A 24,348-nucleotide genomic window follows, 5' to 3' on the forward strand; every position below is an offset into this window, starting at 1 on the left:
GCCTGGCTAACTTTTGTATTTTTTGTAGAGACAGGGTTTTGCCATGTTGCCCAGGCTCGTCTCAGATTCCTGGACTCAAGTCATCTGCCCGTCTCAGCCTCCCAAAGTGCTGGAATTACAGGCATGAACCACCACCCCTGGCCTCAATTCCCCTTTCTGACCTTAACTTTCCTGATATCACCTGCCACCTGATACGTGATAAGTTTGTTTATTAACTTCTTTCTCCACACTAGAATCTGAGCTATATGAGAGTAAAGTCTTTGTTCTGTTTGTGTCTCCAGCATCTACAACTGTGCCCAACATACAGTAAACGTTCAATAAAGGATAGTTGTATTTATTATCATTAGATAGCAAGGTTAGGTAAAAATTCATTTCCTGCCCTCACCTGGAAAAAAAAACCCAGCCCCTGAGGTTGGGGGATAAATGATGAGGAAAATGTGGGTGAGGCAATGTGGCCCTGGGAAATGTGAGCAGAGATGAGTCTGAAACTCTGAGTTCTGGGTCTAAGTTCCTCATCCATTGAGAGACCTTAAACAAGCCTCTTCTTCCCCCTGGGTCTCCATTTCCCCAACTGCAAGATTCAAAGATTGGAATGACCTACAAGATCACTAAGATTTCTTTCAGCTCTAATAATCAATGATTCTAGCTGGGCACAGTGGTTCATGCCTGTAATCCCAGCACTTTGGGAGGCTGAGGTGGGAGGATTGCTTGAGCCCAGGAGTTCAAGACCAGCCTGGGCAATGAGGGAGACCCTGTCCCTACTAAAAATTTCAAAAACTAGCCAGACATGGTGGCACACGTCTGTATCCCAGCTACTGGGGAGGCTAAGGTGGGAGGATTGCTTGAGCCCAGGAGTTCAAGAGCCACGATTGTACCTCTGCACTCCAGCCTGGATGACAGAGTGAGACCCTGCCTCAAAATAATAATATTTATCATCAGCAGCAGTAGCAGCAGCAGCAGCAGCAGCAGCAGCAGCAATGATTCTAAGGATGAGCCAGGACAGAGAGAAGCAAGGAGAGCTCAGTTCTGGAGTTGGAGGAAAGGAGAGGGAGTGAAGAATCTAGGCTGGATGCAGTGGCTCACGCCTGTAATCCTAACACTTTGGGAGGCAGAGTCATGCAGATCCCTTGAGCTCAGGAGTTCGAGATCAGCCTGCCCAACATGGCAAAACTCTGTCTCTACTAAAAATACAAAAATTAGCCAGGCGTGGTGGCACATGCTTGTCATCCCAGCTACTTGGGAGGTTGAGGCACAAGAGTTGCTTGAACTTGGCACGTGGAGGTTGTAGTCAGTCAAGATCCCACCACTGCACTCCAGCCTAGGCAAAGGAGCAAGACTTTGTCCCAAAGTAAAAAAAAAAAAAAAGAAAAACTACTCTCCTCCTTTTCTCCTTTTCCTCCAAGTCCAGGGACCAAGCACATCCTGACTCCATTCACGTTGTGCTCATCACCAGGAAACCCTTCCCATTTGATAATCTCCTCTTTTTCCAAGGCCCAGCTCCCCTTCTCTGTGAAGCCTTTCCAGGCTCCCCTAGGCTGGGTTAGCCATACCTTCTTCCTGGCTTCCATAGTCCTTTGCACATGTCTTTTTTTTTTTTTTTTTGAGATGGAGTCTCACTCTGTCACCAGGCTGGAGTGCAGTGGTGCAATCTCAGCTCACTGCAACCTCTGCCTCCCAGGTTCAAGCAATTCTCCTGCCTCAGCCTCCCAAGTAGCTGGGACTACAGGCACCCACCACCACGCCCAGCTAATTTTTTTTTATTTTTAGTAGAGGTGGGGTTTCACTATGTCGGCCAGGATGGTCTCAATCTCTTGACTTTGTGATCCGCCCGCCTCAGCCTCCCAAAGTGCTAGGATTACAGGTGTGAGCCACTGTGCCCAGCCCCTTTGCACATGTCTTTCTAAAGCACTTTCCAGATAACTGGACCTTTGTATCCTGGTGCTTTAGTAGAAGCTCCTAAAAGGAAAAAGCGGGTATTTGGGCTACACTCCCAGGCTTACAATTACGTCCCAGGAAAATTGGCCCCTAATGGAAGGAAGGAGGGAGAAAACAGGGAAGGAGGTGGAAGGCCAGGGCTATGCGAGGGCTTCCCTAAAACTTTCCACTCTCCTTCTTCTCTTCTAGTCTTAGCCTCACTACCAAGACAAGCATGCTCAAGATCTGCCTGCCCGCCCCTGTTTCACCTAAGCACTGTCAAGTGTCATTTATTTCAGCCATATTAACTTTCTTGTGCGCCTCCTTCTCCTTAGTGCATGGTGCTCCTCTCACAATATACATACTCTGAGTTCCTTCCTAAACCCTGCTCTAGGACTCTGAAGGCTCCCTGATATTTGGTGTTGAAGACAGGTTTGAGGGGCCATTTTATTTCCAGAAGAATAGTTTGTGCAAAGGGTTGAGAGCATGGTATGTTCTGGGAATCACAAAAGGTGATAAAACAGTCTGTAAAGTGAGGTTGTGAACAGTGGGCGATGAGGCAGGACAGGTAGGCAGAAACCAGCCTTGGTGTAGGGTTTTGCTTTGTAGGCTATGAAAGCCATTGAAGGATCTGAGCATGCTGGAACTCACTCCCCTTCCACTCAGTCCTCATCTTCTACATCCCTTCCTAGCTCTTTCTGCTTTGCACACCCTGTCTCGTCTGGCTTATACCAAAATCTTAGTAACACTAAAGATTTCTTGAGAACCTTCACTATGTCAGCTTTCTGTTCACATTACCTGATTTCAAGCTTTTAGTACCCATGGGTGAGGAAATGGGTTCAGTAAGTTATTTGCCCTAAGTCACAGATCAAGGAAGAAGCAGAGCCCAGTTTTTTAACCATTACACTAATTTTGGTCCATTCTCTCTATTCATTTCTATCCATTTCTAAATCTCTTCTTTGGAGAACAAATTGGATTGATATTTCTCCTTCCTTCCTTCCTTCCTTCCTTCCTTCCTTCCTTCCTTCCTTGATGGAGTCTGATGCCCAGGCTGCAGTGCAATGGTGCAATCTTGGCTCACTGCAACCTCCACCTCCCAGGTTCAAGTTATACTCCTGCCTCAGCCTCCCAAGTAGCTGGGATTACAGGTGCCCACCACCACGTCCAGCTAATTTTTGTATTTTAGTAGAGACGGGGTTTCGCCATTTTGGTCAGGTTGGTTTTGAACTCTTGACCACAGGTGATCCACCTGCCTTGGCCTCCTAAAGTGCTGGGATTACAGGCGTGAGCCATCGCACCCAGCCACAACTTAGAGATAGCTATCAAGGCACTTTTGAGATCTGGAGGCAGAAGAGGAAAGATTGAGTCCCAACACTGCAGGAGGGATTTACAGGTTCTGATGGGCTCCATCTCACTCTTTGTGCTTGGCAGATTGTCTCTCCCCATTCTCCTTACCTTTTTTCTTAGTTCATTTGCTTACTCCCGTTTCCAGGCCCTCCTTCACTTCCTTGGACATTGTTTGCCCTTGTGTTCTGGGTCTTGGTTGATATGTGTGTTCTGAAAATGCTTGAATGGGTCATGACCCTCTGGAACCCCTGTGGGTATTTTGGGTAACTGCAGAAGATTGCCATATCTTCTCTCTCCTTCCCCAACTCTAACAAAATGGCTTTGGCTTCACCCTGGGCTTCCCAAATTCTTCAGCAAAGGTTGGTTCCTTCCTACCTCATCTCTAAATACATAATCACATGTGCTTCCCAGAACATGCCAAGCTCTTGAAACCTTTGTATGTATATTCTTTCTCTGGAATGCCAGTATTCGCCCTACATTTTAGACCAGGAAAATTCCTAACTATCCTCAATCTCAACTGAAATATGACCTCTCCCCCCACCAACATCATTGTCATAACTCAGATCATCATTTCTTCCCTGGACTACTCCCTAACTCATCTCTAGGATTGCCACTCTGGCCCTACCCCATCCATTTTTCATATTGCACCCAGAGTAATTCTTTTAGAGACAGGGTCTGGCTTTGTCACCCAGGCTGGAACACAGTGGCATGATTATACCTTACTGAAACCTTGAACTCCTGGGATTAAACGATCCTCCTGCCTCAGCCTCCAGGGTAGCTAGGACTACAGGTGCATGCCACCATGCCTCACTCTTTCAAAACAATTTTTTTTGTAGAGATGGGTTCTTGCTCTGTTGCCAAGGCTGGTCTTGAACTCCTCGCCTCAAGCAATCCTCCTGCCTCAACCTTCCAAAGAGCTGGGATTGCAGGCATGAGCCACCACACCTGGTCTACTTTCTAAAATGCAAACTTCATTGTATTGCTCTCCTTAAAAGTCTTAAATGGGCCGGGCGCGGTGGCTCAAGCCTGTAATCCCAGCACTTTGGGAGGCCGAGGCGGGTGGATCACGAGGTCAGGAGATCGAGACTATCCTGGCTAACATGGTGAAACCCCGTCTCTACTGAAAATACAAAAAACTAGCCGGGCGTGGTGGCGGGCGCCTGTAGTCTCAGCTACTTGGGAGGCTGAGGCGCGAGAATGGCGTGAACCCGGGAGGCGGAGCTTGCAGTGAGCCGAGATCAGGCCACTGCACTCCAGCCTGGGAGCACAGCGAGACTCCGTCTCAAAAAAAAAAAAAAAAAAAGTCTTAAATGGTTTCCCCTGCCCTAAAAGTAAAGTCATGACCCGTTAACCCAGTTTGGCCTCTTCTACCTCACTCCCACCCACTTCTCTTGCTTCTTGCTTTCTGACCCCACTTACTACCCTACTGGTACTTCAGCCAGAGTTCCTGACACATTTGCTCAGCTCCTTGAAACTTGTCTCTCTCCTTCTTTTTTTTTTTTTTTTTTTTTTTTTTTTGAGACGGAGTTTCCCTCTTGTTGCCCAGGCTGGAGTGTGATGGTGCGATCTCTGCTCACTGCAACCTCCGCCTCCTGCGTTCAAGCGATTGTTCTGCCTCAGCCTCCCATGTAGCTGGGATTACAGGTGCACGCTACCATGCCCAGCTAATTTTTTGTATTTTTAGTAGAGACGGGGTTTCACATGTTGGCCAAGCTGGTCTTGAACTCCAGACCTCAGGTGATCCACCTGCCTCAGCCTCCCGAAGTGCTGGGATTACAGGTGTGAGCCACCATGCCCGGCCTGAAACTTGCCTCTCCTGACCCTACATGATGTTCCCTTGACTTGGAACTCTCTCTCTTCTTCTCCCAGCTAACTTCTACTGACCCTTCAGGTAGGTCTTAGCCTGAACTCACTTCACCATAAGCCCTTCCCCAGACTCGGTGAGCTGCCTCTGCTTCCTGTTCTTACTGCCCAATATTTTTCCCAATACAACAGTGATCCTGATTGTTAACTGCTTATTTATTTACTCATATGTCTCCCACATCCAACTGGGAGCTCCCTAAGGACAAGGGCCTACCTTATTCCTTGCTTAGCCCAGAGTCTAGTAGGCTCTTTATGAATAATTGTTGAACTAGTTTGTGAACCAAGTCTTCCCTGTCTTCACAGGGAAGACTCAGGCACTGCTGCAGCTTCTACCACCATCATTCTCATAGTTACTGTTCCAGATCATAGGTGATTGATTGTCTGGGTGTTCTTCTCTTTATGGACTGGGGTTGTACCTTTGATGTTTGTACCCGTAATACTTTTTTTTTTTTTAGCTGGAGTCTCGCTCTGTCTCCAGGCTGGAGTACAGCGGCGTGATCTCAGCTCACTGCAACCTCCGCCTCCCAGGTTCAAGCAATTCTCCTGCCTCAGCCTCCGGAGTAGCTGAGACCACAGGTGCATGCCACCACACCTGGCTAATTTTTTGTATTTTTAGTAGAGACGGGATTTCACTATGTTAGCCAGGATGGTCTCAATCTCCTGACCTCGTGATCTGCCCGCCTCAGCCTCCCAAAGTGCTGGAATTACAGGCGTGAGGCACTGCGCCCGGCCCTGTACCCATAATACTTAATGCAGAGCTCAGCATTCATCTTTCCATCCATCCACTCATTATTTTTTAACAATTATTTCTTGAGTATCTACTGTGTGCTAGATATGGTGGATATAGCAGTGAACAAGGTAGACAGGGCCCTGCCCTCAAGCTCACATTCTAGTGGCAAACAGTGAGTGCTCAGTGAACAGGAGGCTCAGTGGACCTCAGCCCTGTTGGGAAGCCTCTGGAGTCTTTCCTGTCAGGAGCTACAAAGCAGGGAGTACAGGTTCTGTAGTGGGGAGAGTAGATTTTCTTAGTGACCTCTGGATCTCTCTTTGTCCAGGTCTTCTTGGGACTGGCCATCACGTATCAGCAGCAGGGAGGGAAGAAATGAGGAAGGGAGAGAGAGGCAAGTCTAGACAAGGTCTGAGTCCCTAAAGACAGGCAATTATGTGTGGCTGAATGCCCGTGGCCACTTTGCCGAGGCAGTTTGGTAATCAGCTTTCTTTCCTACACTGGAGCAAAAGAAAGAAATAGAGTCACACAGTGAAAGACATAAAAGGATAGAGATGACAGAGGAAAAGGGAAGGAGAGAAAAAATGGAACAGAGAGGAGGAGGAGCAGGGGTTGGTGGGGAGGAGGAGAAGCATAAGGAGAGTGAGGAAGATTGAGGTACAGAAAGAAGGCCTGCAGGACTGAGCCCTACCTGCGTCGTTGGCGGGCAGCTCTGGGGTATAGCTCTTCATTTGGGTCATCAGGGGAAAAAGAAGGTTCAATTTTGAACCCTTGGAATTCCCTAAATGCTTTCAGTAGTCCACTGATCCCTCAAGTTGTCTTTGGCTCCATCTGGCCATCCCAGGAGGCTCCTGCCAGGGACCTGCCAGCCCCCAGACCAAGATATAGTCATTGTGGACCCTCTCAAGCAAAGGGCAAGTGAAGGAAAAACAGCCTCTCTGGGAATAGCAGCCACTGATTTTCTTCTTTTAAAAAAATTTTTTTAGTGCCTATATAATTGCAGAAACCACTGATTTTCATCTTTCTCAGAAAAGACCCTGTGTTCACCATCTGTTTCCTGACTAGGGGCTTCAGGCCCTACTCTCTGAGATACTGGCCTGACAGTATCCTAATCTGCAGGCACAGAGCAGAAACTTCCCTGAGCTGGGAGCCTGGGAGGCAGGGCTCCCAGATGCCAAGCCGCAGTCTGAGTTCCTTACAGTGATGCTGCTCTTGCCAGAAACCTCAGCTGCTCGCTCCTGAGGCTGGGATGCCATCTGCTGCTCAGCTTAGGAAACTGGCTGATGGACTGTACAGCCAAGGCTGAGTCTGGTGGGGGCTGGGCAAGAGGCCTGCCCTGGGTCTCAGGAGAGCCATGTTTTTTGTTTCTGGATAAATCTAGTACTGGCCTTCAGGGACAGAGTATTTGCTCTGTCCTCAGTCGTTCTTCTTAGACTAGGCAGGATGCCTCTCTTCAACAAGAAGAGACCTAGGGATTTTAGGGGGATGGGTGGGTCTGCTCTGCCCTTCATAAAGTTCAGTGTCATCTCAAGGTTAAATTACCCAGAGAGGTCCAGGCTGCCTTTGAAGTTCTACAGATTTCCTCAAAGGGTTTATTTCTTTTCTTTTCTTTTCTTTTTGCTTTTTTTTTTTTTTTTTAATTTGCAGGTTTAACTAAGATTATTACAAGTTGAGTTAATTGGCTGAATGAAATAATGAGGCCAGGCCTAGAGGAAGTGGGGCTTTGAAGAAAAAAGCATGCTCATGCAGAATTGAAATAAAACCTTCAGACTGTCAGCAGTTTTTGAAGCCCCTGCTCTTTGGGCTGTCTTTGTTCAGGGTTCAACCCAGATAGGGTTGAGAACTCTAGTATTTTAGGGGCCACATATTTGTTGGTATTTCTTGAAGAAATGGTTATTCTGAGGAAATTTTCTACAAGCCAGTGTGGTAGCCAGCCTCCAGCATGATCGATCTGCAATGCTGTCCATGTCCTGATATTCATGCACTTGTAAATCCCCTCTCCCATATGATACCAGGGTTTGTCTGTGTGACCAGTAGAATACGACAGAAGTAATCATATGTAACACACACGATTCGGGTATAAAAGACACTGTGGCTTCTTTCTTGGTCTCTCTGTCATCTGATCACTCACTCTGGGGCAAGCCAGTTGCCATGTAGTGAACAGTGCTATGGAGGGTCGTGTAGTAAGGAACTAGGCCTTCTATCAACAGCCACGTAAGCCATCCTGGCAGCAGATCCTCTGGCCCTCGTCAGGGCCTCAGATGACTGCAGCCCTAGTGGACGACTTGACTACAACCTCATGAGTGAACCTGAGCCAGCTTAGCTGAGCTGCTCCCCAATCCTGACCCCTAGAGACTGTATGAAATAAACATTTGTTACTTTAAATTCTTAAAGTTTTTGGATAATTTGTTTTGCAGCAACATAATAGATTTGTTATATGGTATTATTATTATATCATGGCATACCATCTGCATTATATCACTTCTTTTCCTTATAAAGTCTGGTGTCTGGACTCCACCCCCTTAATCTCTCTTACCTCATCTCTTACCACCCTGCCTCCCCCCGGCTTAGTCTCACCCTTGGCTCAGTCTGCCACAGACCCTTTGAATTTGCTTTTCTTTCTGATGGAACTCCCTTCCACTTAACCAACCCCAAAATCTCTGCATGGTAACTTCTTTATCTCCTTCAAGTCTTCATTCAAATGTCATCTCCTCAGTATAGCCTGTCTTGACACTCTTCACTCCTTGTATAGTAACTCCTACATCTTCCTTTTTTTTCCCCCCTACTGTATTCTTAGCCCTTATAGTTACATAACATGTAGTAAAATATCTTTTACATATTTATCTTGTAATGTCTGTTTCCCTCCACTAGAATGAAAGCTCCATGAAGGCAAGAATTTGTGTTTTTGTCTATTTTAGTTAATGTTCTATTCTTAGCATCTGGAATAGTGACAAGCATATGGGAGATATGCAATATATTTAGTTATGGGGAAAAATGAATGTCATGATTTGCCATTTATATCTTCTAGATTCCATATTATATATCATATGCCATAGTATGATAGTTGACATATATGTTATATTTAAATGCAGTGCAAGGCAGTGCAGATACAAGGGCCATAAATAAGAAGACCCAGCCAGGCACAGTGGCTCACGCCTGTAATCCCAGCACTTTGGGAGGCCAAGGCAGGCAGATCACTTGAGGTCAGGAGCTCGAGACCAGCCTGGCCAACATGGTGAAAGCCCTTCTCTAGTAAAAATACAAACATTAGCTGGGCATGGTGGTGGGTGCCTAAATACCAGCTACTAGGGAGGCTGAGGCAGGAGAATAGCTAGAACCCAGGAGGTGGAGGTTGCTGTGAGCTAAGATCACACCACTGCACTCCAGCTTGGGGGACAGAGCCAGCCCCTATTGAAAAAAAAAAAAAAAAAGGAGATCCGGCTTTGTTGCCTGTTGGCCAGCTATGTGACCATAAGCCAGGCATGTAACTCTCTGGGTCTGTTTTACTCATCTGTAAAGTAAGACTAGTATAACTTCCCTGTCTTATCATAGAGTAGTTGTAGGGATCAAATGAAATGAATGTTACAGCATTTTTAAAGAGTCTAACACATGATGTAAGTGTTTCTGAAATGTGTTCCAAAGACCAGTTATCCCAGGGTGTGAAGAAAAAGAAAGGTCAAAGAGGTTTGCAAAATGTGAGTTCCCATATTCTAACTCCTGCTGGACATTCGCAACTCACATTAGCACATGACAAGCTCTGAAAATCCTGCATAGAAATATCTACTCCCAGTGCACCTGACTAACATTGGGAAACCTTGCTCTATACAAATACAGAGCATTATCTTTATTATCAGAATAGTATTGTTAGTTTATTATTTATTATTATTGTTTTTATTATTTTTGAGACAGATTCTTATGCTGTCACCCAGTCTGGAGTGCAGTGGCACAATCTTGGATCACTGCAACCTCTGCCCCCCAAGTTCAAGATATTCTCATGCCTCAGCCTCCCGATTAGCTGGGATTACAGGAGCCGTGACCACGCCCAGCTAATTTTTATATTTTTAGTATAGACATGTTTTCACCACGTTGGCCAGGCTGGTCTCAAACTCCTGACCTCAGGTGATCTGCCCACCTCGGTCTCCCAAAGTGCTGGGATTACAGGCATGAACCATCATGCTCGGCCTATTGTTACTTTAGATCAAGAAGGAATGCTCAAGTTCTTGGAACAGAAATTCCAGTGGGTTGGACAATGAGATCCAGCAGCTGAAATGGAGATTGGAGGAGGGAAAAAGGAGGAGAAGGAGAAAATAGAAAAGGAGGTGGCACAAGAGAGGACGAAAGGAAAAGAAGGGCAAGGAAAATAATAAGAAGAAACAAAAACGGTGGTGAAGGGAGAAAAGGACAACTAAATTAATACCCTTTGCAAATAACTGTAGAAAAAAGGCAGGTCTGGCACGGTGGCTCACGCCTGTAATCCCAGCACTTTGGGAGGCCAAGGCAGGCAGATTACCTGAGGTCGGGAGTTCAAGACCAGCCTGACCAACATGGAGAAACCCCATCTCTACTAAAAATACAAAATTAGCCAGGTATGGTGGTGCATGCTTGTAATCCCAGCTATTCGGGAGGCTGAGGCAGGAGAATTGCTTAAACCTGGGAGGTGGAGGTTGCCACGAGCCGAGATCACACCATTGCACTCCAGCCTGGGCAACGAAAGCAAAACTCCATCTCAAAAAAAAAAAAAAAGAAAAGAAAAAAGGCAGCCTGTGATCTCCTATGGATGGGGTGGGAGAGGGAATCCTGGAATCCTAGCACTGTCTGCCGAGCCCTGCTTATTCCTTTAAGTGTGACCTCTGCCAATTTCCACAGTTGGAGCTCAGGCTTCCTTTTCAACTTCAGGGAACCTCTGACTGAAGATATTTCTTCCTTATCAGAGAGGAGGAATCAGGTAAACCAAATCAGCAGTTTCTTAATTTAATGTACTTATTAAGTGCCTGAAATGGCAGCTGCCATTTTTTTCCTTTCCTTGTGAGCAATAAGCCTTGGCAGCACGCCTGGCCTCAAAAAGGAAGAAGGCCAGCAATTCCTCCTGAAAGGATTCCTTAGGCTAAATGGGACATGAAGAGGCCATCAGGTTTATTTCTGACCTCCAGGTAGGCCTGCCCTGGCCCAGCCAAATAGATGCTCTTAGAAAACGAGCTTTTGCAGCTCTCTCAGGCATCCACTTATATTTCCAGCCCTCATGGTGAGGAAGTCCTTTATTATATCTCATTTCAGTCTTTTTCCTATAATTTCTTTTTTGTTGTTGTTGTTTTGCCTTTCTCTTATTTCAGAATAAGACAGTGATCTGTCACAAGTTGCATGCATAGTGCAATGTATAGTAACCAATATAGAAACAACCCATCTCTCTGGTCGTATAATTGGTGAATATCATTTGAGAATCCTCATTTCCAGTCAATTGGGAGACTAGGCTTTATCTTTATTTATTTATTTAAATAAATAGAGACGAGGTCTCACTGCGTTGCCCAGGTTGGTTATTTATTTATTTTAAATTGTGGGATTCAAGGGTGGGATAGGGAAGTAATGGAAAGGAAGCGACACGCATTGAGTACCTGCCTGATCTTTTATATATGACATCTCATTTAATCCTCACAACAGCTCTAAAATGTAGAGATTAGTATTCCCATTTTATAGGTGATGGAACTGAGGCCAAGAGGTAACATACCTAAAAGTCAAACAGCTAACATATAAGTGGTGGAGTCAAAATCAAATTCACATCTGACTCCTAGGTTCATGTTCTCTCTACCCAGGGAGCTTGTATATATCACACAGAAACCTAGGTCTTCAGTTTCCTTGCATCGCTGTGAGATATTTGGTTTATTGTCCAATAAACATGCTGAGGTTCTGGCTATTTTACATGCCCATTTACTATTTGGTAAACTTAGCACCATAAAGGTGCAAGTAATTCCATCAAGTGAATGCCTGAGAGAGCAGCAGAATCTCCTTTTCTTTTTTTTTTTTTTTTTTTTGAGACGGAGTCTCGCTCTGTCACCCAGGCTGGAATGCAGTGGCCGGATCTCAGCTCACTGCAAGCTCCGCCTCCCGGGTTTACGCCATTCTCCTGCCTCAGCCTCCCGAGTAGCTGGGACTACAGGCGCCCGCCACCTCGCCCGGCTAGTTTTTTGTATTTTTAGTAGAGACGGGGTTTTACCGTATTAGCCAGGATGGTCTCGATCTCCTGACCTCGTGATCCGCCCGTCTCGGCCTCCCAAAGTGCTGGGATTACAGGCTTGAGCCACCACGCCCGGCCAGAATCTCCTTTTCTTAAAAGTATCTGTTTGAGCTGGGCCAGGGCAAGCTTACCTGGAGGCCTTCCTGTGACCAAATCTGAACTCACTCTACCTGATGTCCATTGTAATTTCCATAATGGTAAGGACTATGTCTGTTTTATTTATCGTTGTATTCCTCCTAGAGCCTAGCACAGGGCCTGCCACATGGCAGATACTCAATATTGGTTCAATGAATGAACGATGAAGTCAGACAAAGACTCTAAAAACAAGGTAAGAGAACCAACCTTTGCGTCATCCAGCATCTCTTTGGGAGGCCGAGACGGGTGGATCACAAGGTCAGGAGATCGAGACCATCCTGGCTTACAACCCCGTGAAACCCCGCCTCTTACTGTGCGCAAAACCAGTCAGCTGAAGGCGGCTGCTCGTAATCCTGGTGCTTTTCACTTGGGAGGGGCTGAGGTGAGAAATGGCGTGAAACCAGGAGGCTGAGCCGAAGTGGGTTTGAGATCCGGCCACTGCACTCCAGCCTGGGCGGCGATACATCTGCCCCAAAAAAAAAAAAAAGGGCCAATGTTTAGTTTAAAGAAGAAGCAAAGAAGAGGAGAGGTAGCCAGGAAAAGAATGAGAGACAGCAAGATAAGAAAACTCAGCACAAACAAGCAAGATAAAAATAGCCTCTCGCCACCACTGTCCTTTTAAAATTACTTTCTATATTTGAGCCTAAGTGACAAGTGAAATCTCCTCTGTAATTTCCCATGTGTTCAGTTTAATGAATTTCCGGCAAATGGTTTCAGTATTGGAGGGCCAATTTGGACATTGTAGGGGTGGGGTTGGTGAGAAAATGAGGGGTATGGAAATAGACTAACAAATTGAGTCTAGAAACCAAATGAAGAGGTGATTGAAGGCATGTGAGGAAGGAACCAAGTCCTGGAACTTGTTCAACTCCAAGAAGGACTGGGAATTGATCTTGCTCTAGCTGGTGTCACCATGATGTTTCCCTGCATGCTGTAGAGGGAGCCCACAATCCCAGGCTGCCTTGCAACTATGCTTTGTAGCACATTGCCTATTGTCCAAAGAGCTTCGTTTAAACAGAAGGCAATATGTTAATAACAATTTCAAACATTAGAGGGAATAAAGAGACTGTGGTTCTTTCAGGTCCAATATGCCTTCTACATAGCAGGTATGCCATACATGTTAAACTGAGTCACAGTGAGGGGGTTGAGTTATGGAAGGAAAGCATGGGAATGCCCAGTCCACCCCTTTGCATCTGTTTGTGCTGTGGACCAAATGCCTTCAGTTTTTCCATAGATGGAGGACGGAGCTCTGAGAGGCCACAGGACCCAGAATACAAAGTCCTTTTTATTTTAGTTCTTAAAATTGACAATGACAGGCTGGTCATGGTGGCTCATGCCTTAATCCCAGCACTTTGGGAGGCTGAGGCGGGCAGATCACTTGAGCCCAGGAGTTCGAGACCAGCCTGGACAACATGGTGAAACCTGGTCTCTACAAAAATACAAAAATTAGCTGAGCATGGTAGTACACACCAGTATTCCCAACTACTCGGGAGGCTGAGGCAAGAGAATCACTTGAACCCAGGAGACAAAGGTTGCAGTGATCATGCCACTGTACTCCAGCCTGGGTGACAGAGTGAGTGAGACTCCACTGCAAAAAAAAAAAAGAAAATTGACAGTGAACATGCAGCCCACAATTACAAGCAGAATTATAGATTTTTTTTTCAGGTTCTCAAGTATGCTGCTTTCTTTTGTGTGTGTGTGTGTGTGTGTGTGTGTGTGTGTGTATTTTATTTTATTTTATTTTTTATTTTATTTTATTTTATTTTATTTTGAGATGGAGTTTCGCTCTGTTGCCTAGGCTGGAGTGCAGTGGCCCAATATTGGCTCACTGAAAACTCCTCCTCCTGGGTTCATGCTGTTTTCCTGCCTCAGCCTCCCTAGTAGCTGGGACTACAGGCGCCTGCCACCATGCCTGGCTAATTTTTTGTATTTTTAGTAGAGATGGGGTTTCACCGTGTTAGCCAGGATGGTCTCGATCTCCTGACCTCATGATCTGCCCACCTCAGCCTCCCAAAGTACTGAGATTACAGGCGTGAACCATGCACCCGGCTGTATTTTATCTTATTGTATTGTATTTATTTTTTAATATATAGAGACAGAATCTTGCTATGTTATCCAGGCTAGTCTTGTACTCTTGGGCTGAAGTGATCCTCCCACCTTGGCCTCCCAAAATGTTGGGATTACAGGCGTGAGCCACCATACCCGGCCCCATATGCTTTTCATTGTTGTTATTTAAACAGTTTTATTGAGATATAATTCACACACCCTACAACCTACACATTTAGAGTGCAATTTGCCGGGTGTGGTGGCTCACGCCTGTAATCCCAGCACTTTGGGGGGCCAAGGCGGGTGGATCACCTGAGGTCAGGAGTTCGAGACCAGCCTGACCAATATAATGAAACCCCATCTCTACTAAAAATACAAAAATTAGCCGGGCGTGGTGGTGGGTGCCTGTAATCCCGGCTACTGGGGAGGCTGAGACAGGAATTGCTTGAAAGAATTGCTTAAAACTGGGAGGCAGAGGTTGCAGTGAGCCAACATCGTGCCATTGCACTCCAGCCTGGGCAACAAGAGCAAAACTCTGTCTCAAAAAAAAAAGTGCAATTCAATGGTTTTTATTATACTCAGTTACGTGCAACCATTGCCACAATTTTAGAACATTTTCATCGCATCAAAAAGAAACTCCAAGCCCCTTAGCTATCACCTTGTCCCCCACTCAACCCTAAGCAACCCCTAATCTACTTCCTGTCTCTACAGATTTTCCTTCCAGTCTCTGAAGATTTTCCTATTCTGGACTTTCATATGAATGGGATCAAACAATATGTGATATTTTGTGACCAGCTTCTTTATCTTAATGTTTTCTTTCTTTCTCTTTTTTTTTTTTTTGAGATGGAGTCTCACTCTGTTGCCCAGGCTGGAGTGCAGTGGCATGATGTCGGCTCACTGCAAGCTCCGCCTTCCAGGTTCACACCATTCTCCTGCCTCAGCCTCCCGAGTAACTGGGACTACAGGTGCCCGCCACCATGCCTGGCTAATTTTTTCTATTTTTTAGTAGAGACGGGGTTTCACCATGTTAGCCAGGATGGTCTCGATCTCCTGACCTCATGATCTGCCCGCCTCAGCCTTCCAAAGTGCTGGGATTACAGGTGTTAGCCACTGTGCCCAGCCTATCTTAATGTTTTCAAGGTCCATCTATGTTGTAGCATGAATCAGTACGTGATTCATTTTTTTCTTTTTTTCTTGTGAGACAGAGTCTTGCTCTGTTGCCAGGCTGAAGTGCAGTGGCTCCATCTCCGCTCACTGCAACCTCCGCCTCCCTGGCTCAAGCAGTTCTCCTGCCTTAGCCTCCCAAGTAGCTGGGAATATAGGCTCAAGCCACCACACCCAGCTAATTTTTTGTATTTTTAGTAGAGACGGGGTTTCACCATGCTGGTCTCAAACTCCTGACCTCAAGTGATCCCCCCACCTTGGCCTCCCAAAGTGCTGGGATTACAGGTGTGAGCCACCATGCGCAGCCTCTTCTTTTTTTTTTTTTTTTTTTTTTTTTTGAGACAGAGTTTCACTGTCACTCAGGCTGGAGTGCAATGGCATGATCACAGCTCACTGCAGCCTCAACCTCCCAGGCTTAAGCAATCCTCTCACCTTATCCTCCTAAATAGCTGGGACTACAGTTGTGTATCATCATGCCCACCTATTTTTTTTTTATTTTTTGTAGAGATGGGGTCCCATCTTTATGTTGCCCAGGCTGGTCTTGAACTCCTGGGCTCAAGCAATCCTCTTGTCTTAGCGTCTTCAAAGTGCTGGGATTACAGGATTCATTCCCTTTTAGGGCTGAGTAATAGTCCATTGTGTGGATATGCCACTGTTTTTTTTCCATTCATCAAGTAATGAACATTTGGTTTTGGGGGGCTATTATGAATAATGGTGCTATAAACATTTCTGTATAGGCTTTTGTGTGACAGGCTTTATTTGCTCTTGGGTGCATACCTAGGACTGGAATTGCTGAGTCATAAAGTAACTCTATGTTTAATCATTTGAGGAACTGCCAGACGGTTTTCCAAAGCAGATGCACCACCATTTTACATTCCCACCAACAGTGTATGAGGGTTCCAATTTCTCCACATCCTTGCCAATCCAACTATGCTTTTGAGAAATAACAAGGACAACTGAAGAGCCCCACTCTAATTGGGTAGCTAGTACATAGCAGCAAGAGGAGTACACAGATGGAGGAGGGGTCCCTCCTCTACTCTAAGCCCTTAGGATCAGCCAGAGAGAATACAGCTCTCTCTAGTACTCTTACTGACCCCTTAGACTATGTTAGCTGCCCCCTGACATGTGACCAAGAATACATATAGTACTTGTCATTCTTCTCCACTAGACTGTAAGCTTTAGGCAGGCAGGAATCTCTATTATTCTGACTTTGTCTGTAGCATCTGAACAGAGTCTGGCACATGATAGATGCTTCGTAAATGTCGATTGACTGAGTGACTGACTAACTGAACAAACAACTAGATATTTCTCTACTGGTGGTTCCTGTCTAGGGAGAGAGAAAAAGAGTAGTCACAGAGGCAGAAGTCATTAAGGAGGGAAGCAGGAATGAGAGGAGATATAGGAGAAAGGGAAAGGCAGGCAAGAAGCTTGGGGACCTGCTATAACTTGAGGTCAGCTTTAAGTTATGAGGTCAAACTTAGAGCTAATGGACTTCCCCTAGTCCTTTACTTTCCATCTAGCTGCATTTTTCTTTTTCCAGACATGTTCCCTTTTATGTTTTATTATTATTCTCAACAATTTTGTCTTTGGAAGAAGAGGAAACAAAAAAGTAGAAAAATAGTTGATATTACAGGTAAAAAAAAAAACATAAATCAACCCACCAAAATTAATCCAAAATTTAAAAGGATGGAAGTCAAAAAGGTTGACTATGAAGGATTTTTTTTTTTTTTTTTGAGACGGAGTCTCGCTCTGTCACCCAGGCTGGAGTGCATTGGCACAATGTCGGCTCACTGCAACCTCCGCTTCCCGGGTTTACGCCATTCTCCTGCCTCAGCCTCCCGAGCAGCTGGGACTACAGGCACCCACTACCACGCCCGGCTAATTTTTTTTTTTTTTTTTTTGTATTTTTAGTGGAGGCGGGTTTTCACCGTGTTAGGCAGGATGGTCTCAATCTCCTGACCTCATGATCCGCCCACCTCGGCCTTCCAAAGTGCTGGGATTGCAGGCGTGAGCCACTGCACCCGGCCTGACTATGAAGGATTTTTAAGTTGGGAACAAAAGAAATCATCTTGGTTTTTCTCCAAAAGTCACTGAAAGACCTATAGGCCAAAAAGTTGACCACATGTTCAACAGGACATGAAAATATGGCTCACCTCACAGCCTCATTTATAATGGCTGGCCTTCCACACAAATTCTGCCTTCTACCTGGCCTAATCTGAATCCAATCATCACCAGGTTATTAGTCCCTCTCTCCCCAAAGGTCTGCATAGCTCCCTGTCCTCAGTTACTTCTTGTCTCTTCTTTGAAAGTGCACATGCACATTCACACACACATACACCCTCATCTTTCCTTTTCATGAACCTTCAGAGTAGCTCTGCCCTCTCCACTTTGTGTGTTTGGAAGGAAAGAAAGCGAAATATATAAGATGCCAATGCAATTTCTCCTTTAGCAGAGCTCAGCAGGACAATTACCCACCCAATCTGCCTGGTTTTATAGCTCTCATAACCTTCCTTTATGAACACGCTGTGACAGCCGGATGTAGGCATTGATTATGGCAGCAGTCTTCAGCCACATTCCTATTTAACTGCAAAGCAGAGCTCCTGCCTACCAGCCCAGCACTGATCATGTGACTTTTAAAATTACTGTATTTATGGAAGCCTTTTCCCAACCAGAGCCTGTGTCCAACTCCATCAAAACTGGGGAAGATTTGAGCTCGCCACTTCCCCTCCAGTGGCTCTTTGGCCCTACAGCCTAGGGTCTCTTGCTGGAATCAAACTGGGGCTCCGGGCTTTCTTAGGAGAGGTCTGCAAGAGTTAGGGTGCACAAGAAGCATACCTTTTTCTTTATGAAAGAGCTGAGGAAATAGACAATGAAACATGTTGGCAGATGCCAAGGGCAGTGGCTTGGTTGCCAGGGGTTCATCTGGCAATGGTGCTGGTGCAAGAGATCAGCAAAACCCACAGGATAGGTTGTTGTTGTTGAGGGGCGGGTATCGGAAAGGAATTTGGGGGAATTAGAGCACGGAGTTAGGAATTACTGTTTGTAGGCCTTTCCACTCTGGACCCCAGGGGAATCATATGGACTCTAGCCAGTGGGAGAGGGAAGTTTTAGTGTTCCAAAGAAATCCTGGTAGCCTTGCAGGCAGTCTGTCCTGACCAAGGACTCTGCCTGCCTGTGCCATGGTGGAGGACAAGTCTAGCAGAGAAAGCCAGTGTTCTTCAGTTACTGCAGCTCAGCGAAAAATCCCACTGCAGGGCACTAGGGATGCTGGTCCTGCAGAGGTAAGCAGTAGGAGTGACTGGCTTAATCTATTCGAAAACCTCCTGGAAAGATCCCGAAGACCGTGGACCAAGGTGACCTGCGTGGGTGGGCGATCCATTAGCCGAATGACAGCATTGCCGCAGAAAGTCAGAAAAAGGATATGCGTGGGAAGCGCAAAAGCGTGGGCTGGGCCTGCAGCAACGGAAAGGCGCCACGCTCGTGAGGGGAACCAGAGTTCCGGGGGCGCGTAGTGTGGGCAGGCAGGAAGCCTGGCTCCACTAGGACACACAGATTCTCTCCTGAGCAGCTGTGAACTATGCGCCCCTTCTACCCTTAAGAGATGGATTGGGAGTCCAACAAACGCAGCCATTGCTCAGACCCCAGCCCTTCTCTCCTATAAGAAGCAGGTTCACCTCTGCCACCGCACTCGCATTTTTTTTTTTTTTAAGCCCGGCCTTTCCTAGGCGGGGTCAAGGGCCCCGCCCACCGAAGCCACGCCCATAGCCGCCCCGGGGCGGGGCTCCCCTCGGCTCCCGGCTGCCCTTTCCCCTCCGGCCTCTGCCAGTGCTGCTGCGCCCTGAGGAGCTCCGAACACGTGCGCGTGAGTAAGGACCCCCGAGGGGAGAGTCCTTGGAGGTTTCCCAGCCTGGGGAAAGAAGCAATGTAGGGTGGCTTCTGCCGGGGCACGGGATGAAATTGGGGTTCGTCCCCTCGTGACCCCGAACTTGGAGGGCATCGGAAAGAGACCTGGGTCCCGGAGTCGTCCCCTGTTTTTGTACCGTCCCTCTTCTCCCTAGGGAGTCCCCTACAGCCTGACTCTGACAGCCTCCATCTCCCAGTGCCAGGGGCAAGGACTTTGGAAGGTTTGTGAGGAACAAATGTCCGGTGGAACTGAGTCAGCCCCTTAAACCTGAGCCTTGAAAGGGGCACGCTATTTTTAGATCTGTTTTTAGACCCAGCGAACAATGAACCCTCTCTACTCATTTTCCTGTTCCTCTAAATTATTTGGAGGAAGTTAGGAGTGAAATTTGGGGATGGCTGGAAAAAGGTATGATCTTAGCCTTACATAAATTATAATGGTGACTGTGAGGCCGGGCACAGTGGCTCACGCCTGTAATCTCAGCACTTTGGGAGGCCCAGGCGGGCGGATCACGAGGTCAAGAGATGAAGACCGTCCTGGCCAACACGGTGAAACCCCGTCTCTACTAAAAATACAAAACTTAGGAGAATCGCTTGAACCCGGGAGGCGGAGGTTGCAGTGAGCCAAGATAGCACCACTGCACTCCAGCCTGGTAACAGAGCAAGACTCCGTTAAAAAAAAAAAAATAGTGACTATGTAGAAATATTTATTATCATTTGTGCAAACATTTTGGTTATTTATTTTTTTTGAGACGGAGTGTCGCTCTGTCACCCAGGCTGGAGTGCAGTGGCAAGATCTCGGCTCACTGCAAGCTCCGCCTCCCGGGTTCACGACATTCTCCTGCCTCAGGCTCCCCAGTAGCTGGGACTACAGGCGCCCGCCACCACGCCCGGCTAAGTTTTCGTATTTTTAGTAGAGACGGGGTTTCACCGTGTTAGCCAGGTCTCTATCTCCTAACCTCGTGATCCGCCCACCTCGGCCTCCTAAAGTGCTGGGATTACGGGTGTGAGCCACCGCGCCCGGCCTAACATTTTGGTTATTGCTCTTAATCAGTAGCTGAGGTCTTGGCATGACTACTGCCTCCAATTCCCCTCATATCCAATACTGCAGTTATTTTTCTAAGTGCTGTTTTTATTGTCTTTCAGGAAGTCCTATACTGGACTATCTAGTTTTCCCACTCTTCACTGCCCATTTCTCTCACTGGATAACTTTTCCCTTTTTACTCATTCATATTCACCATCTGAGCCTTTTTTGGAATGTAGCTCCTCAGGTGTTTACAGAGTGCCCACACTATACCAGACATTATCCTGGGGGTTAGCTTATATCACTTAAGCCTCCCAACCACCCTACGTACAGAGTACTATTAGTAATATCCCCATTCGGCTTGGTGTATTCGTGCCTGTAGTCCCAGCTACTCACTCAGGAGGCTGAGGTGGGAGAATCACTTGAGCCCAGGAAGTGGAGGCTGCAGTGAGCCATGATTGTGCCATTGCACTCCAGCCTGGGTGACAGAGAAAGACCCTGTAATATAATATCTCCATTCTACAAATGAGGAGACTGAGGTATAGAGAGGTTACTCGCCCAGTGTCATTTGGCTAGACACTAGTTAGGCGATAGAGCCAGGCTCCCCGATACTTGTTTAATCGACTCTTTTGCTACTGTTGAACTGCCGTGGTGTATAAGTAACAAGAGGTGAAAACAAAGCTAAACAAGGATAAGCTATTGGTTTTATTGTCTGCTGTTGTTTCTGTGGCTCAGGCCTAAGATACCACGTTTTGAGGGCAAGGACTCTGAGCTGCACACGTGTTCACTGTTGGCTGACTAACCTGGAGTTGTTTCATTGCAGAGAGGCCAGCTGTGGCAGATGCAACTGCAGGTGAGTGCAATCCCTTCAGCTCTCTTGGCTCCAGCTGTAGGCAGCTGCCTAGGTTGTCTTGTACCTAGGCAAGTGTTACACTGCTGGGAGAACAGCAGCCAATAGCTGGTTGGCATTCTGGCCCTGGTTCGTGCCAACTCTGTGTTGACTACCCCAGGATGCCAGCATAGTTGCTTATCCATCAAGGCAGGGGTGTTTTTTGGCTTCCCTCGGCCACATTGGAAGGATAAGAATTGTCTTAGGTCACACATAAAATATAGTAACACTAACGATAACTGATAGCTAAATTTTAAAAATATTGCAAAAAAAAAACCACCCTCATAATGTGTTAAGAAAGTTTACCAATTTGTGTTGGGCTGCGGGTTGGAAAAGCTTGCATTAAGGTTTAATCTGTGAGAGCATGACTTTTTGCAGAGAGAATAAATCCAGACCTTCCAGACCTTCCTGAATAGTTCTGGTCCAACAGGTTTGGGTAGCAAGAAGTTACTTGAATCATACCTTGGAAATAAAACAAAGCTAATGGGAAGAGGGGGTTGGTAAAAATAGATGGAAAAGTCACACCTTTATTTTTAGTGCCTACTAAGTGCTCAAAGGGGGCCAGATACAATGGGATTTTTGCTAATTTCGCTGAAATTAAAGTGCGTAGCTCCCACTACCCACCATAAAAGCTAGTCATGATTCCCTTTGTAGAGGATTTTACAACCATAGTTATCTATGGGATTCCCTATTAGGGAAACATTGATGGGAATTCACTTTAAAATTATGGGCATTCTCTAGCTCTTTAATAAAATATTAAAATATCGATTGAGGGGGCTCTGGGAACTGAACAACTACAACCACACTAATTTCTCCTTTGGGCTGACAGTATATTCGCTTTAGTTGCTTACTGATTTTCAGAAATGAATAGTTGTTGCCCCATTGAAGTGAGTTCCTTTTGTAATTGTTGCCCCATTATTGAGTTCCCTTTGTAGTAATTTTGTTTTGGAATGCTTTTTCCCAAGTGGTTGGGATGATAGGTCTGTGCCACCACAACCAGCTAATTTTTTGTTTGTTTGTTTTTTTAAGTTGTAGAGACAAAGTCTCATTATGTTGCCCAGGCTTTAGTAGAGACGGGATTTCACCATGTTGTCCAGGCTGGTCTCGAACTCCTGGGCTCAAGTGATCCTCCTGCCTCCTAAAGTGCTGGGGTTACAAGCATGAGCCACTGCACCATGCCTGGCCTGGAATGCTAATTTTTTGAGAAGAGGTTCTTTTGAGAAGAGATGACCCTCAGTTGCTATGAAAAGTGACATCCTAGTTTCCACAGGAGGAACTGGGGAGGATGTTGGGGGGCAGGGGAGTTGTTTATCAAAGCTTGTTTTGTTAGATCAGTTGGCATTCCCTTAATAGGATTCTCTCAACTAAATATGAGTGCTTTTTGTGAATGCCTCAACTGTGAATAGCCTTTTACATATGGGGTCTTAAGGCTAGTGATATCTGTAGGGCTTGGGGGATGGTTAGCTTTATAGTACTCTAGGCAGGGAAAAGGCAAATAATGGTAAATAAAATAATTCCTGAGGCTGTAGAAATGAGGATAAATCATAAATGGCAAGCAGCATTCTGTTTCCATCTCTCCAGATAAGGGTACTTAGGAGCTGTTGTTTTAGACCGGGTGCCAAACATTCAAATTCATCGGGAATATAAAAAACAAAAAAGGAATTAGGTGGGTGTGTTGGCATGCATCTGTAGTCCCAGCTGCTTGGGGGGCTAAGCTGGGAGGATCACTTGACCCAGGAGATTGAAACTACAGTGAACCATGGTCATGCCACTGCACTCCAGCCTGGACAGAGTGAGACCCTATCTCAAAAAATATATACATATACAATGCATTGCTATTTATTCACCGTTCTGTGTACTAGATCACTAAGTTTGCTTGTCTTCCTTTTTAGCATGACTTGAAAGTAGGGCATCCTTCACCCATCTGAAGAGAGGAAATAGTGGCAGGTGACAGTCTGCATGTGCAGTTTTCAGGTAAATATCCCTGTTCATTCCAACATTGACTACCTCCTCTGTGCCAGGCCTGTTGGCTAGTTGGTATCTATCAGGAAACAATTGAGAGGTAAATTAACCTATATTTGTAAGATCCATGAAGGAAAGGACAGTATATCTTGTTTTATTCACTGCTAGATCCCAATCACAGTGCTTGGCACATGGCAGGAACTCCCTGAATGTTGGATAAAACAACTGAAAACATGGAAGGGGATTCCTGTTAAAGAGTTTGACAACAGGGTCTGCAATCAGTGCTTCCATGCCTGTTTTGCAGCCAACATTCGACTGATAGGTCTTCTACCTGGAGTGCCTAGGTATCTGAAACAATGAGAAAGCTGTTTCAGGAATCATCCAGCGGTTGTCAGCTATCCAGGCTTGTGTGGTGCCTGTGATGGTGTTACACTGTTGGAAGAGCAAGCACTGTCTTTATTGAGGTTTGGCTCCAAGCACTGTTTTGGTGTTGTAGCTGAGTACCTTTGGGCAGTGTTTTGCACCTCTGAGAGTGGAATGACTCCTCCTGTGGAGTTGGTCCTAGTCTGGGTGCAAACAATTTTTTTCTGTTAGAAAAAGGACCCTGTCTTAGGGACAGCCTGTCATTCTTTACCTCTTTGAATCCTAGATGCCTTCACCTGAATATCATCTACCCCCATCATGACCCCAGATGTCTGACAGCCCTGTGTGACACCAAGATAAGTAATATATGTAGTCTTCTTGTCATGTAGGTTCCAATTAAATTACTGCAGCTCAGACGGGGGTAGGGTGCTTAAAATTATGATTTGAAAAATTATGTAGAGTATCAGAAGTTTTTTTTCTTTTTTTTTTTTTTTCTTTTTTTTGAGACGGAGTCTTGCTCTTGTTGCCCAGGCTGGAGTGCAGTGGCTCGATCTCGGCTCACTGCAACCTCCGCCTCCCGGGTTCAAGCGATTCTTCTGCCTCAGTCTCCCAAGTAGCTAGGACTACAGGCACCTGCCACCATGCCAGGCTAATTTTTTTATTTTAAGTAGAGATGGGGGTTTCACCATATTGGCCAGGCTGGTCTCAAACTCCTGACCTTGTGATTTGCCTGCCTCGGCCTCCCAAAATGCTGGAATTACAGGTTTTTTTGTTTGTTTTTTGAGACA

General features: G+C 46.1%; 1 long non-coding RNA gene and 1 other non-coding gene across 2 annotated transcripts; both read left to right on the top strand.

Moving 5' to 3' along the window:
- The first annotated feature begins 18,692 nt into the window (after positions 1-18,692).
- Positions 18,693-24,066, top strand: LOC103885447. The gene is made up of 4 exons (XR_648523.4): positions 18,693-19,284; positions 21,170-21,199; positions 23,128-23,209; positions 23,847-24,066. It is a non-coding gene; the product is annotated as an uncharacterized LOC103885447 (long non-coding RNA).
- Positions 23,578-23,778, top strand: LOC116275125. Its single transcript, XR_004184084.1, has one exon. It is a non-coding gene; the product is annotated as a small nucleolar RNA SNORA74 (small nucleolar RNA).
- Positions 24,067-24,348: the final 282 nt, after the last annotated feature.

This window comes from Papio anubis, chromosome 5 (assembly GCF_008728515.1).
Source record: "Papio anubis isolate 15944 chromosome 5, Panubis1.0, whole genome shotgun sequence".
NCBI lineage: Eukaryota > Metazoa > Chordata > Mammalia > Primates > Cercopithecidae > Papio > Papio anubis.